This window comes from Acanthopagrus latus, chromosome 19 (assembly GCF_904848185.1).
Source record: "Acanthopagrus latus isolate v.2019 chromosome 19, fAcaLat1.1, whole genome shotgun sequence".
Lineage (NCBI taxonomy): Eukaryota > Metazoa > Chordata > Actinopteri > Spariformes > Sparidae > Acanthopagrus > Acanthopagrus latus.
In genome coordinates, this window is record NC_051057.1 from 7,294,212 (window position 1) to 7,305,384 (window position 11,173).

The window sequence follows — 11,173 nt, forward strand, 5'->3', positions numbered from 1 at the left end:
GTTGTCCTCCACTGCTGAGATCTCCTTTCAGCTCACCCTTAATTTATGTGCCCCGTGCATGCAGTTCTGTAATGACATTCAGGCTTCAGAAAGACTTTTTTGAATCAAGCAAATGAGGGAAGATGTGCTTTCAGGACAAATACAATAGTGAGATACTGCTTGTAAGAAAATGTAGAGTGGTCCTCGGGTGTCCATGCTCTACGGCCTTTGCCATTTTTTATCAGCGGCCTTGTATGGTGGGGGTGGCGGTTTCGGAGAATAAAGAGACAGCACAGTGGCGTTAATGAAAAAGGGATAGGACATGTAGGTTTGCTTTACATGGCCAAGGACAATTAGCGGCTTCATCGAGCATGGCCAAAACAAATACCTTCCAGTCACCTCCCTCCTTCCTCATTTCCAGATGACTGGGCCCAAATTCTTATTCAGTGTTGCAGAGGACACCGAGGAGCAGTGGCTCTGGTAAAGGGATGGGAAGAGCTCTAATTATGAGGGGGATTGTCTCAAGTTCAATTGGCTTTGTACACACCATTTCATGCTAAACGGACACGCGAGGTGAATTACAAGAAGCCTTTCAGCCGCACAAGCGCAGAGGGAAACCACAGCTTCCTGACGTAAAGTCATTGATTGAGTCGCGACATCTCGGCTGCGGCCGGAGGGCGGGCACAAGACGTCATTTTCACACTTTGCGAAAAGGCCGTGTGTTTAGACGCAGAGGGCGAATTTGAATCTGTCTGAGCAGCAACAGAGGAAGGCGGAGACGCTTTGATGTTTCGAGAAAAAAAAAAAAAAAGTCTCGCCAATATCTGTAATGATGAACGAAAACAGTGGATTCTTTCAAGCAGGCTTTTTCATCGGGTCAGATATGGCCGAGTCAGACGATTTTTATGCATTGATTAAAGGCCGTCGATGACGGTGAAATAGGCCGGATAGCGTTTGTTAAAAAAAAAAAAAAGTTCTCCGAGAGATGACTCTGAAAGCAGATGTTGGCCTTTCATCTCTGCATCTGCGTCTGCCCATTACTGGGGTTTTTTTTGTAAAAAATAATGACCGCCTTCCAGGAAGATGAGCACTTTTTAAGTGGACCCCATTCTTCATGACCTATATCCATTGTCTCACCCTGTCAGCAGCCGGAATAGAGCCGCCATTCACGTCCCACAGCGAACACAGTCAGACAGAGTCAGGGATATTTTATTTTTTTTTGCCATAAAGCACGTGCCACTTCAGACTTGATAGTGAATGTGTGCCTCCTCTGAATTGTTGGATTTGCATGAATATTTATGAAATCATAGTGGGAGTTACAGCATGTGAGGTAATTACATTACAGATAGAGAGAATGGATGTGAGTCATGGCATATTTTACAATCTCATGTACAAATTGGCCATTGTAGTGGAGATATAAAAAGCCCCCTTGAATTAATGGCTTCCAAATGAGCTTGGTAAGCAAAGTGAAGGATTTACTTTGAACCAAATGAACCGTCTATTGTGTCGTATTTCAGTTTTTGCGCCACATTCCACTTTGTTTTTCATATAACGGAAAAAAAATGGGATGAAGTACATTCCGGAGCTACATCCCCATATAATACCATCCTTTGTGCAATTTGACGGGATAATGTTGCGTTTGTGTGGATCACTGCTGATGATACTCATACGAGAGGGAAATCATCACTGCAAACTTCCCTCTAATGTGCCCATTACTTTATAATGACGCCAAGTGTTCAATTTCACAGTGGTGGCATGAATTTGTAATTACCACATATAGATTTCCCAGTGTTTCCTGATTGCAGGAGAAACATACTGTAGTCACTACCGCCCCGGGTCCAATAACCAGATGTGGAATAGTCTCCAGCTTGCCAGCAGCATCCCTCCCAAATGAGCTCCAGTCGGCTCCGATGGGAAGTGTTTTCCAGTTAGCTATCTCGCAGCGATCAATACTCCACCTCCTCCCATAATGTTCAGAGAAACCCAAACTTCTAATGAGGGACTTTTGTAGCCATGTTCCCCGAGCCCCGTAATGCATGCGGTCAATATGAGAGAGGATCTGCTGGATGAACTCGAGAGGCAAGAGAGAGAGAGAGAGGGGGAGACAGAAGAAGGCAATGGCAGTGTTCAATAATAAGTACTAACAGTCTGGCCGACTGGACCTGACCCAGATACAGTTTACCTCATACTGTCTCACTATGCTATCTCGGATTTTTCGTCCCGCTTTGATAGAGGACTCTGGTTTCCTTAATCCACACTGAGGGATGAAGCGCATTATGGCGAGCCCCAGTTTGTCAAAGCCAGATTCAATTTTTTGAAAAGGTTAATGGCTTTGCTTGCAAAAATCCAAGGCAAAATGTTCAGGATGGGGCCTTTCTGATCACAAATGGGCTAATATTTGCGGTCCAGGTTCGGATGTTTCCTGATGACCTTTGTCAGGAAAGAGCTGATTAAACAGAAGGCGAAGTCGATTGCCATGGGCAGACATTGCAGTTTTCAAAAGATGAAGGCCAAGTCTATAACTCTTGTTATTGCAAAAAAAAAACAACCTTTCCCCTGCATGTCTGAAGCTGCCAGCTGAGATGATGGCTACAGATTTCACGTCAGATCAGTCAAGTCTAAGAGAAAATGGCGATCACACCATGACTCCATGGTCATCAAATACATGCAGAGATTATCACAATCGATGCAAGATGGCAAGACGCTACAGAAAAATTTAATTCAGTGGTGGACCGATTGACCGACACTGTGATCCCTTGAGCCAAGAACAGAGTTATTTGAAATGGGTTCATTTACAAAAGGGTCACATTAGGAGGCAAAGTCCGGGAAGCGTGAAGGTTGGGGTTGATGTACGGGTGAAAGGCGCACAGGACTTTCAGAAGTTCCCCTACAGTCATAATAACAAACACATAACATACATGAGGAACTTGCGTCACAAAGTTGCAGTGTACAATCAGGCCACATACAGGTGGGACAGACAGGAGTGACGTCACCCAGGCGTCACCAAGAACTCTCCACACTCTTCTCGGGTCACAGCTGGAATGCACTTCACCGAGTAGTTTCATCGGGTACCTCTGGTTCGTGGGATTGTGAATCTGGCGTGATCTCCCGTGGTCTGAAGGATAAAGTGGAATAAAAGCGCAGTTGTTGCTAGCTTGCGCCTCTGCTCTGCCGTCGAGAAAGGCTGGCCGATTAATGAAAGCAAAAATCCACACTGTCATCGACTAATAGAGATTAAGTCGGCGCACCTCAGAGAGTGTCCTTTTCCACAGAATAAATGAGGAATTAACAGCTCCTTCAGACAAGGCTCCCCATCGTTGTAAATGTTAAGCTGAGTTTAATGCGGCCAGGTTGATACATTTTGCAGGTCTTAGCATATTAAAAAGAGATTTAAATGAGCTCCACTGATCAAACCCGCTGGAAAGCTTTTGTTCTCCAGCCCATGATTTATTCAGAGATGCTGCACTCGGACGCCGCCGCTGTTTTCTCTCTGTCGTGTTACGGCCGTGCGTTCGGCGGCGGGGTTCGTTTGTGTTGAGAAATGCCATCTGGCTCAGGCAGCCGAAGCTCTGTCAGAGAGAGAGCGAGGAGAGAGGGAAGGGGGGGGTGGCCACAGGGGAGAAATAATATGTGTGTAGGTGCAGCGTCTATCTATTGACCTCGGAGGGCTGCAAATGGACCGCAGACGAATTAGAATGTTTTCGAAATAATCCGTCACCCCCTTTGGAAGTGTGAACAGCGGCCAGGAAAATGTGCCCGGCACCTAGAAAATGGATAACAGGGTCGCGATGTAGCCTATTTTCTTGAGATGCGGTTCAATAGGCTGTTACTTTCACACAAAGAAACAGCACTCCTGTCTGAATGTTAACTCGGCACGCTCGGTGCGAGATTCATACTCAAAATAATTGCACAGATAGGCGAACAAGGTGGAAAGCGAGGCTCTTGAGGCAGCCGTCGTAATGGTCCGCGCCCCAATTCAAACCCTCTAAAAAAAAAAAATATTAAAAAAACCTGTGTGACACTGAGCACATCACTCTCCTGTCGGTCTTTGACGCAATAGATGATGTAAAGGTGGCTCCTTTTTTCCCCTTCCCGTCTCTGTTATTACTCTCTGCTTGGCTGCCTGCCAGTGGTTCGTGTAAACCACAGTTGTCCTTGCTGATGTACTTTGCTATTCGGTGTACAAACAAAAGTGACAAATCCCCTCAAGTCCAAAAAGGGCCATTATCTACTGCTTCTTATGCGGCGCAGCATCCGTCTTTTTACGACCACATTATGTGTGCTCACATGAAACATGTTTGACTGAGGAATGATGAATGGCATTCGATGCGAAATAGATGTGCCGAAATGTGGCAAGGACAAACAACGCGGCGCCGGCCGGTATTGGGAATTTAAATCATTAATGCCCTCGCTGCGTTCGTGCCGCGCTCGCGATCCATCACACGTCCTCCGGGAGTCATTGATTATAAAAACAAGATTATTGGTATCGGAACAGCAGTGTACACTATATTACGCCTAAATGCATCAGCGAGGCTGGGACCGCGAGAGGAATGGAGCAGTTTGAGGCACAGCACGCAAGTTAACGCCACTGTTTGTGTGTGTATGGCGCAGGTTCTGAAACTGTGGTGTTGGTTATGTAAAGACCGAGGCTATGCTTACAGTGCCAACATGTCCACATGAAAATGAATTCTGGCAGCTGCTTACATTTCAATCTGTAAGCAACGAGCACAAATCATGTTTATATTGACCAGTTAATTGCTTTTCAGCTGACTTTCATTCAGTGGACTCCGGCCTACGGAGGTCTAAATACCATGTCCTCGGGTCACGCTGCTATATTTGGAAAGACATGTTCCTTTCGGGGGACCAAGTCAGGCGTACGAGAACATCATCCTTCCCCTTCGACCACCCCTCCTGTTTCTATCCTCCTTCCCTCCTGAGTGATACCGTGTCTTCTGCCTCTCTGCACAGGTTAGCGGAAAGTTGAGACTGAGTTCAATCAATGCTCCAAATTACCAGACGAAAGACGACGAAGCAGCCCATTACTATGGCTGACCCACTTAGGCTCTGGTCAGAAGAGCCAAACAAAGTGTTTCCATCCTTCCCTTTGGAAAGCCATGTTTTCGAGAGTAAAACAAGTTTTTCTCATTACTGTCCTGTCTGGCGAGGGAAAGGCTGAGAGTATCGGGCTCGAGCCTCGGAAAAACTTAATATCAGGCGGATCAAAATGCTGCCAGAGCATCATATTAATCTTATTATGCTGGCTTTTCTGGGGCTCTCTTCTTTTTATTATGTTGAATTAAAATTTGATACATAACATAGCTCATGTGACAGAACAGCCTCTAACGTCTCATGAAGCCACGTTTAGGGATTTGACACATTTTACACACATCAAAACTGTAAAGAAAAAAAAAGGAAAATGCTCCTTGAACCCCGGCTCAGGTTCTAAGCCCTTTGTACTTTCATTTGAAATCAGGCATAGGTGTATATGTAAACCCTGAGCAATCCAGTACAAATTACACACTTTTTTGTGGGAACAAGCGTTATCTTTGTAAAATGTGTCGCACACGTCATAAAGGAGAATCCTCATTGGGTAGCTGACTTAACTTTTATAGAAAAAAGAAAGAAAGACCTTCAATTGTGAGGCTGTCACGTAAAAAGTTTTATAATAAATATAGCAACTTAAAACCTCAATTTCAGGCTTAAATTAACATCTTCCTGTTGATCCTATCCAGTTCTGGTTTAAGCACCGCCCACTTCCTGTGTAAGTCACTCCCATTCCCAAGACATTAGAATACAGGCAACTGAATTGGTTCCGTCCTAGCTCATCCCTAGTAAATAGCGCAAGTAACCAGGTAACGTAGTCACTGACACACTAGCATCACTTTCAAAGCTTTAGAAGCATTAGCTAAGTGGGCGAAGCAATAATATTAAGGTTAGAAGTATTCACACAGTAGTCCTGTTATCATGGAAATGACTAGATCCAGTTTAGTGACAGCACACCTGAAGATGCACCTGTGATTCAGGCAAGGTATCCAGGGGGTCAGCCAGTTATGAGATGCCTATTCACTCCCACAGTTTCACATTAAGGATCCATTTTTTTCTTCCAAAATTTCAGTAGCAAATCTGCTGCAGATAGCACTGTCAGACACATACAGGTGCATTATCAAACTGCATCTGTGTCGCGTGAGAATCGAAAGCTTCTGAGGGCGACATGGTTTAACGGTCAAGTCGCCTGATTGGATTGTGAAACTGAGGCGCATTGTGTTGCCTGTCAACATTCTCAAGAAACATATTGTTCTCGCCAATGTGCATTTTGCGATGGTTGATCTTCAGACTTGGTGAAGCTTGAAAAATGTTCAGCCACCTGCTCTGGTAGGAGTTTTGTGCACCAGACGGTAATTAGAAAAATAAAAATGCTGCGGTCAGGATCAAAACAGGCAGCGAAAGCTTCCTTAACTTTCTCTCACACACACACACCTACTTTCCCCCCACACACACACCACACACACACACTCACCCGCTGATGAAAATATAAATGTGACAAATATGGTAAGCTGAGAAGAAGTGAAGTGATGTAACCGGGTCAAGCAAAGTTGAGAGGCGCGCGTCACCGAGATGACAAGTTGTTGCAGGCTGCCTGATGACTGAAGTGTGATGACTCCCATCAAGCATCTGATGGCCACAGACGAGCAGGATGCTGCCAAGTTGAACATGATTGACGCGAATGAGCAGCGAAATGTGTGTTTTCGTACTAATTTGAGTGTGAAAAACCATTTACTTTGGAAACTGTTGTAAGCTGACACCAAGGATACTTAGGCCTAAATTTGAGACACTTGGAAATTGATGCGGGCCATTGAATTGAAATCTATTCAAATGTTTACTTGGCTGCTTAAACAGCGGCAGTCCAGCTTGTGATCCCTCATAAAAATGATGCATCGGGCAGTGTTTCAGTCTGCCGTATCAGCTTGCATCTCGTGGCACCAGTTTTCCTCGCCGGTTGTGAATAATTTCAATACCTCTGTTTCATAATGAATGAAAAAAAAAAAGGGGGGGAGACAAGGCTAGAACTGCGCCCTATGGCTAATGAGTATCCAGTGCATCTGCAGACATCTGCATCAGGGCATGCAGAGTGTAGGACCAGCCAGCTGGGTGGGTGGGGGCGCAGGACGGCATTGAAATGTGTGTGTGTGTAAAGGAGGGATTGCGGGGGCCTCATTAGGCTGCAGTCTCAGAGAAATAAAACCTTGGGCGATACCCGGACAATCTGGTCCTGGAGGATCATTGATTACCATCCACGGCGAATTGATGCTCAGAGACGTCATAAACCGGGGGAGACATATGTGCAGGCATGTGCACTGAGTCAAAGCCGCACCCGGTCCGTGTGACGCGAGCAAGCCAGCCATAGCATTCCTTTTGTTGATGTACTTTTCCGGAACAGCGGCAATACGGTATGCTGACTCCTGTTAGCGAGGTTAGTTATGTTATGTTAAGTTTCTGTGGTAAATACAGAAAACACCAGTGACATTCATAAAGATTAGGGGTCTCCGGACGACTGCAAAACGCAGGATGTTGTCTATAGGTGCAAACTAGAATTAGTGTTACACGACCAGATGACATACAATTTTAATTCCACCCTATATTGTTTGTATTGGGGTGCGGCGCAGCGCTTACCTCGAGGGCATGTTCTCCGCAACCAGTCCTTGTAAGTCATTCAGCGAGGAGCTTACTCATTCGTATGCTAATGTTATGGGTTAATATTTGTTCCTCTGATTTGCAATAACCCAAAGTCCACCTCCCCTAATAAGCCCAATGAATAATGCACAATGCTTATACAATGTTTAGAAATGCATATCTTCGGAGATGAAAATCTTGCCCCAACCTTGGGTGAGTTAATGGGAAGAGACTTTTCTCCCTGGAGGATGCAACAGAGGCTCAGCGAAGTCCAGTAAACACCCGGGCTCTCCCTCTAATATGTGTTGTAGTGTTGGAGCTTAAAAAAAAAAAAAACTGACCGTATAGTGTGTTCACCGCTGCAGCTTTAAAGGATTAGATCTGAGCCACGTTAAAGAGCTGATCTGTTTTTTGTGTGTGTACTTTGGTGCTAATTACTGGAAGAAATAAAACTGCACACTTGACATTGGAAACGTCACCGGTCAGTCAAACAGAGTCGGTTCCTGTAAGTGTTGCTTACTTCTCTGTCTTCTCTCAGCCTTATACTGTTTATCTCATTTCATGCTCGCCGCCAAGCCCCTTTCTTCTGTTTATACTGAGTGAACCACCGTCGGCGGTGATATAAACATAAAACGCATGTAGCAGGGATCCGGGGCACGAAGTGCTTCGAAAGTTATTGGGAGAATTTTAAAATCAATTCTGGCAGGAAGGCAGCCTGTGCGGGGAGGCTGAAATCGGGGTGAAGTGATTCTGCCCGCGAGTTTTGGACTCCAGTTAAAAGATTTTAATCAACAATACCCATTTGTTAATGTGCTGAGGGGCAAGTGACAAGCATTTCTGTTTGCGATATCTTTTTTTTTTTTTTTTTTTTCCCTTTTGTGGTCAGCCTGTTTTCAGATTTTCCTATTATCTGTTTTCAGAAAATGATAGCTGGGAGGTACATCTGGGCCTTCATCACGGACATTTTTAAAGCACGGTGCTAGAGAGGTGAATATTGTTCTGCTGCACGGCTGCGTGGAGGGAACTAAACGGGGCCAAGAGCCGAGCCTTGTGGGACTCCATTCCTAATTAAGAACAACGAGGAGTTTAATCTGTCAATCAGTAATACAAGAGTCCTTTGGGTGAAAGGCTCCAATCAGGTCAAGTAGTGATAAGACAGAGCACACGCATTCATCGTCATCTCGAGGACATTAGTCTCTGAATTTTTCATTTGCATCTTGAATGAAAAGGTATTATAGAAACGTTTTCCACTGCTGGTTAAATTGCCACTTAATAGTCTCTGGTAAATGTAGCAGTCTTTCTGGGGAGTAGAGTTCTGAGCTATTAAAAAACAAAAGTGAAATGCTGAAGCAGATATTGATCAGGGATATATCCACAGAGCCTTAATGAAACTTGAAAGATATTCACATGCTCACTCTATGTATTTGCATTTTTTTTCCCCCTGCTTCCAGCTCACTCAGCAGATGTTGGGCATTCGCTCTTCGGACTTCGACCAATCACTTTTTGACAGAGCGTCTGTGAGCTCATTTCCTTGACTGTCAGAGTTGAAAATTTGTTCCTTTCTTTGCTGCATTCACTTCACGAGGAGTGCCTCATCTATTCAGATCTTCAGCCCAGCCGTACTGTCACCTTCCCTCCACCGCCGGTGGCTACCTGGGGGAAATATTCCCATACGCCCTGTAGCGTGACCGCTCCCGGAAAAAAGAAAAAAAAAAGATGACTTAATGATGTGATCACACATTTCTTTAACTTTGTTTCCCTGTTGTGCGCTCTAGGTTGTATAATTTAATTACTTTTCAAGCCCGGTCCTTTCAATTAGTCTCTCCTGATTGAAATATTGAAATGGAAAAGGCTGATTAAGGAACACACTAATGATGGGAAGGTTCATTGATCAATACTTGGAAATAAGCAGTGATGAGTTTATCGAACCTTTTTCCTCCTGCCCTTAGACAATATTAAGCATGCGCTATTGTCATATTTTCCAACCAGTTACATTTTTCGAGGATATTAATGAAGTCTAAATGCGCGGGCCGGTAATCATTTTTGCTCATGTTATTGTTTGTGGACCGTTGGCTGCTGGTTTTGAAGTCAGTTTTACAGTTTATGTCTTTAGAGAGTTAATGATTCTAGACACTGTGCATTGTATTACATGGGCAGTTTTTTGGGGGAATTTTATATAAGGCCAAAGCTAGTCAGTCTGTGATGTTGGTGATGAAAGTACAAAAAAATAAGGAAGAAATTAGGCTAGAAAAAAACAGTGTCTCGGTCAAAAATGTTTTCATATTACATCTACGCAAACAGCAATTTATTACGCTTCCTTTGTTTTGGGTTTCTGTGTCTGATTTTTCAGCGCAATTTTAATTTATAAACCTCTTTTCATGCTGCACGGCACTCTGTGGCACTCTTTTTGAAGAAAACATTCGGAAACTGTGTCAAATTCAAAATCAAATTAGACGAACAATGTTGTACCGGGCGCAGTTATATAAATTAAAAACCTGCAGAGAAGCAGCACAGCATCAAAGCCTGAACGCGGCCGTGCTGCGGCTCCGACTCTTTCCGCCGCCGCCCTCCACCTCTCACCGCTCGGCTCGGCCCCAGATCCGCTATCTCTGCTCCAGACGCATGTTTTCGTCAGCTCGCCACATGTTTACATCACATATACATCTCTCATCTACCAAGCGTTGGCTGGAGTTTGGCACTGACTCAGAGGCAGCCCTCTCCCTCCTCCCTCCTTCAACACACAACACTCCCTCCCACATAGCAACACATTCCACCCTCCTCTTGTCAAAAGGATACCCATCTGCCCCGGAGCCAAATTCCAGCCATGTTTTCTGGGAACGTAACGCTCGGCTTTAGTGAGCCTCCCCTGAGAAGGCCCGGGCCTCCCCCCGCCGAGGCCGAAAAAAACGCTACAAATTATTGAGGGAGCAGACACTGAAGTCTTTCTTTTAACCCCTGACAGGTACCGCTGGGCTATTATCAAGATGTTAATGGAGGAGACAGAGCCATGTGACACGATGGGGATCGGGAGGGTTCCAGAGGTGTACATCTTCAGGATGAACAGGCCTTGTTACATCAGCTGTGTTTTGACATCACGCGCGGTTGAATATTCATTAAGAGACACTATCACTTAGTATCAAAACCCAAGCAAACAGAGCCGATCCTGACACCGGCGTCCCTCCGGGCCACATGCTGGTGGATATTCAAGTCCAAATCCTCTTTTTTCATCCTGCTTTTTTAAAAGGGCAAAAGACGTGTGGGGGGGGGGGCTCAGGAGAGGGGACGTGTACATGACACTACATTCCTCCCAGCTTTATCAAGCAGGCATGAGAAGATGTCAGAGAGGGTGCCTGAGGCTGCTCTGGTACGGTTCATTCTTATCTGCACAGATGAACCCCTCCTGGCTCTGACCTGGCAACCATCAGCCGGCTCTGACGCTGAGCGCGCTGAGCCTCCTAATGAAAGGAGCGCCGATCAGTAGTCGAGGCACTCACATGCTGCCACCACACATTAAGGCAGCTTT